The following is a 6,013-nucleotide window of genomic DNA, read 5'->3' as shown; positions in this document are numbered from 1 at the left end:
AAGCTACTTACCACACAGCCACTCCTACGCCTATATATATATATATATTCAAAATTGAATGTGGCACTTAAGTTTAGGCACCAGAATATAGTGTGGTATTATCCAAACAATTCCAAAAACAAGGTGATCAAAAATCAAAAAAAGCAACACAGATTTTAAAGGTTATTGCAGTACGCACATTTCATGCTACTCCATTTATTTAAGTAATGGAATAGCATGAAACGTGCATACTGCAATAACCTTTAAAATCCGTGTTGCTTTTTTTGATTTTATATATATATATATATATATATATATATATCTGTTACTTCCAGTGATTCATGGTGATTTTACCTGCTATTTCTAGCAGGTTGGGTTACCATGTAAATGCTTCCTTGTTTACTCATGGTTCATCTCCCGGCACATACAATAGTTTGTATGCTATTATTACATAGATACATAAGGTGGCAGGCTGGCAGGATCGTTAGCATTTCAGACAAAATGCTTAGTGATGTTTCTGCTGGCTCTTTACATTCTGAATTCAAATCTGCTGTGGTCGACTTTGCCTTTCAACCTTTTGGAGTCAATAAAATAAGTACCAGTTCAACATTTGGTCAATATAAGCAACTAACACTCTCTCTCTGTCCCAAAACTGCTTGCCTTATTTCAAAATTAGAAAGGATAATTACACAGATTACATACATTTCTACATAGTCATATCACCACCACCACCACCATCATCATCATCATCATCATCAATCATCATCATCATCATCATCATCATCATCATCATCATCATCATCATCATCATCATCATCATCATTTAACGTCCATTTTTCATGTTGGCATGGGTTAGACGGTTTGGCAGGAGCTGCACCAGGTTCCAATGTCTGTTTCAGCAAGGTTTCTACAGCTGGATGATCTTTCCTAATGCCGGCCACTTTACTGGGTGCTTTCTATGTGGTACCATCACCAGTGCTTTTTACATACACATATCATCATCATCATCATCATCATTTAACATCCGTTTTCCATGCTGGTATGGGTTGGACAGTTTGACATCAGGTGACAAGCTGGAGAACTGCATGCACCAAGCATCACAGTCTGTTTCAGCATGGTTTTTATGGCTGGATGCCCTTCCTAATGCCAGAATATATGTATATACACGCATACATGCACGTATACATCATATGCATTTATCTACCATATGCCTGGCCTGCTTTCCGTCCTCTACCTTTCCTGGTTTTCAGTAGTTGCTAAACCAACAGCTTAAGATACCTCATCAATAACATTTACCATGTTAACCTTCTGCTAGGCTTGAAGGAATCAAATGGATTTAGACTTAAGAAAGTATTACTTCAAATAATAAATTATACTCACACACACACACACACACACACACACACGTGTACACATGTGTGGATTAGATTAGACAAGCTTCATAGAAATAGTCTGCCTGTTCTCTCCTTGATAATTCACTGAGTGGAGTAATGCTTGCTTAAATCTAAATCTATTTGATTGCTTCAGGCCTAGCAGATGGTTAACATTGTAAATGAGATATATCAATGAGGTGTCTTAGGCCTTTTATTTAACAATAACTCAAGACTAGTAAAGGAAGTGTGAGAAAGCATGCTACGTATATGCCAGATAAATGCACATGGTATATATGTACACACATACACACACACATACATACGCATCCATAAAAAGTATCTGTCTATTTTACAGCAATGCATATGAACACTATTATATACTAGATGATCCATGAGCCCAACAAGTGATCTTCTACATGGTTACTCAAGCTGCAAGAAATAGCAGCCAGATTTACTCAAATCACATCGTACCTTTATTTAAAAACAAAATATGGAAGTATCGTTAGCATACCAATGAAATTGCCTGGCAGAATTTCATCTGTCTTTATGTTCTGAGTTCAAATTCTGCCAAGATCAACTTTGCCTTTCATGAAATAAGTACTTTTAGAAACACTGGGGTCAACTTACCCCCTCCCCTTGAAATTACTAGCCTTATGCCAAAATTGGCAAAACCAATATTGGAACTAATTAGGCCAGTGATGAATAAACAAAATTGGTAGAGTGGTGGGAAAAGGATGTCCTATAATATTTTGTTATACCTCTCTATGTGATTTTAAATCCCAACAAGGCCATCTTTTTCATTCAACCTTCAGGATCAATAAAATGAATATTAGTCACGTCCTGGATCAACATTATTAAAGATATCACTCCATGACCTAATTTGAGGTATTGTGCCTTTGTTAGAAATCAATAGAAGGTCAGTTAGCCTCAAAAATACAAGTAAATATATGTCTTCATAGCAATAATTTGATGAAGGTATACAAAATCAGTAATATCTAGGATAAATGCACATGGTATATATACATGTGCATTTATCCAAGATATCTCTCTCTCTCTCTCTCTCTCTCTCTCTCTCTCTGCAATTTAGCATTGGTGATATTGGATGTAGGTGAGATGGCTGTATAAATGGATGATATCACATCATCGCCATTATCACCACCACAACCACCACAACCACCTTCATCATCGTTGTCATCGTCATTGTTGTCGTTGTCATCATTATCATCATCATCATTTAACATTTATCTTCCATGCTTGCATTTTGGGTAAAAATCTGCAGGATGGTGGAGAATGTTTTAGCTAGGATAGATAAAAAAGAATCAGAAATATGTGATGATACCATACAGGATCGGGGACACAAGCTTAGGCCATACCACAGGCACTGAACTACAGTATTTGGTGGCATAAAAGATTCACAGCATATCAGATGCACTTCAGTTTTAGCAGCACATGTTCAGGAAAAAAAGATTATAGTGTTTCAGATCTTATGGGCAGTACACCTTTGCATATAGGGATCCAATGGGGGTTTTTTTGAGACACTTTTTTGGAAAAGTATAATGCATTTTATTTACCTACAAATACAGTTAATACAATGAAATGTTCAATTCAGAATGCTACCTTTCCAACAAGCTCTCTGTTGTCTGGCTTTAATTTCCTGTGGTTCTGATCCACTTAGAATCATTAATATTGAGGTAGCACAAGAACCTTTGTCATGCATGTCATGCAGCTGCATGACATGCTAGAAATAATAGCCAAATCTCTCTCAAATCATACATTATCTTTTAAAATTAAAAGAAATTGGAACCACTACTTCTCTTCATTGAGAAGTCACACCTTGAATACTATGGCACTCCATCAGTTACAGCGAAGAGGATTCCACTTGATCTGATCAATGGGACAGCCTTTTCATGAAATCAACATGCAAGTGGCTGAGCACTCCACAGACTTGCTTACCCTTAACATAGTTCCCAGGGGGATTTGGTATGATACAGAATGTGACAAGGCTGGCCCTTTGAAATACAGGTATTACTCATTTTTGCCAGCTGAGTGGACTGGAGCAACATGAAATAAAGTGCCTGTACATTTGTACAGTAATGAAGTGAGTAGACTGAGTGGATAAGGTATTAGACTACCTTCTCAAGAACACAATGCGTTGCTAGAATTGAACTCATGACCTTACAATCATGGGGTGAATACTCTAACCACTAAGACATGCACCTTCACAGTACTATGGACATATGGTCAGGATCTCTCAGGAAAGGATCCAAGACAGATCCTTTAAGCTGAGACAATGAGCAGGAGATCTACGTAGGAGTAGATCAAGAACAAAATGGTTGGATAATATCCATGGACTCAGTTGGTTGTGCTTAGGAATCCAGCAGGGAAGTATGATGACAGACACTTCTGACAGGACCCTATGGAAGAGGTGCCTGAGGACTTTACTCCGCCACCCCACGACCTTCCCAGAAATAGCGAGTGGGGATGCAATAATGGATGGATGGATTGAAAACAGGATAATTGTAGTCATAGTAACACTGAAAATAATATTTTCAACTCTAGGCACAAGGCCTGAAATTTTGGGGGAGGGGGCTAGTTGATTAGATCGACCCCAGTATGCAACTGCTATTAATTTATCGACTCCAAAAGGATGAAATGCAAAGTCGACCTTGGTGGAATTTGAACTCAGAATGTAAAGACAGGTGAAATATCGCTAAGCATTTTGCCTGGCATGCTAATGTTTCTTATTTCTTTATTGCCCACAAGGGGCTAAACATAGAGGGGACAAACAAGAACAGACAAAGGGATTAAGTCGATTACATCGACCCCAGTGCGTAACTGGTACTTAATTTATCGACCCCGAAAAGATGAAAGACAAAGTAGACCTCCGCGGAATTTGAACTCAGAACGTAACAGCAGACGAAATACCGCTAAGCATTTCGCCCGACATGCTAACGTTCCTGCCAGCTCGCCGCCTTGATGCACTGAAAATAATAAGACAAGATGGTCATGGCTAAAATTGCTTTTGATGATAGGTCTGCTCAACCAAGGCTAACCTGGGGCTAAACAACAACAACATCAACAACAAACTTATAGTTTTTCCTCTCTAAAAATCTAAAAACTTATGTGTGAAGGTAGTTAGTTTCTCAGTTCTAATAATCAAAGCAATCAAACAAACTAAAGAAGATAGAAGAAAACAATTGGCAGTTGTTAGAGCAGGGGACAAAATGCCATGTAGTTCTGACTACCAGCATTCTGAGTTCAAATCCTGTTAAGGTCACTTTTGTGATTCATGCTTTCAAGTTTGATAAAATGAAGTAATAAACCAGGGTGGTGGATTATCAGAATTATGAGAGTATTGGATGAGATTATCACCATTGTCATCATCATCATCGTCATCATCATCATTTATATGCTAGCTTTTCATGCTGACATGGTTGGATGGTTAGACAGAATCCTTCAGGTCAGATGAGTACATTGTGTCTTAGTTTCAGCATGGTTTCTATGGCTTGCTGCCCTTCCCAATGCTAACTTCTTTATCGAGTATACTAGGTACTTCTTTCCATGGTACCAGCACTTGTGAGGTGATCTTGTAACTAGCAAGACTAATGAGTCCTCTTAGTTGAGAGGGAGAATAGATGATTGAGTGGTCACATTTTATGAGATTCTGGTTCTTTCAGTCTGGGTTTAGAGGAGACAGACTTAATCTGTCACCCAGTTGGTTCCTGATAGACTTTAGAAGAATTTGCTCTGCTGCAAGCATTCAAGATAGCTCTCCACTTTCTGGATATCTTTCTCCATTCCTCCAAACAATCTCAAAATAAGTAAGTACTGTCTCGAGTCCTAGAACTCATAAGGGTCATAATCGTACGTAAGTGACTGAAATCACACCATACCCCTTGAAAAAAATGCCAGTCCTTAACAGGGTTACTCATTTACAGCAGGGTGGACTGGAGCAACATGAAATGAAGTGTTTTGCTCAAGAACACAGCACAGTTTGGTCTGGGAATTGAAACCCCAATTTTGTGATCACGAGTACAACCACTAGGCCACACACTCCCCTCAGTCTCAAAGGCCCTAACAAAATAAATTGTCATGGGTGATATCCTTTATTTTTTTATTAAAAGGTAAAAAGAAGACCCTGAGAAAATATATAAACCAGCCACGATGTTCTCTAAACAAGACAGCATCATTGACTAATGTGTAAAGAAATGCATTAAACTGATTTTTGCAGTCTTTATGTTGAAAATGATTTTTATCTTTAAGACAAGAGACCAAGGCACATGGCCTAGTGGTTTGGGTGTTGCACCCATGATCATGAGATCATGGTTTCGATTCCTAGATAGGGCAGTGTATTGTCTTCTTGAACAAAACATTTCATTTTACATTTCTCCAGTAGTAAATTGTTCCAGCTGTAAATGAGTTCCAGCAATAGGTGGAAGTTAACTCTGCAATGGACCTGTGCCCCATTCAGTAGAGGTGATGGTATTGTAATCTCAATCACTTATACTCCATAGAAACCAGGTTAAAGCTCCTGCATTACGTGTCCAAGAGCCCATAACAGGCCTTTGCTGTGATAACCCTAAATCATGAGAGAAGGCTGTGCTTATGATCCATTAGAGAGCCTCTGATATTGGTAGGAGAGAGGGAGGGAGGGAGGGAGG

At 38.6% G+C, this 6,013-nt stretch overlaps 1 protein-coding gene across 1 annotated transcript in view; it reads right to left on the bottom strand.

Annotated features, from left to right (window-relative positions):
• Nucleotides 1-6,013, bottom strand: part of LOC106881343 (uncharacterized) — a 153,719-nt gene that overhangs the window by 144,156 nt on the left and 3,550 nt on the right. The gene's annotated exons all lie outside the window — the stretch shown is intronic.

The sequence above is a fragment of the Octopus bimaculoides genome, chromosome 4 (assembly GCF_001194135.2).
Source record: "Octopus bimaculoides isolate UCB-OBI-ISO-001 chromosome 4, ASM119413v2, whole genome shotgun sequence".
NCBI classification, from domain to species: Eukaryota; Metazoa; Mollusca; class Cephalopoda; order Octopoda; family Octopodidae; genus Octopus; species Octopus bimaculoides.
The sequence above is the reverse complement of the archived record's forward strand: the minus strand, read 5'-3'. Positions and strand labels throughout refer to the sequence as shown.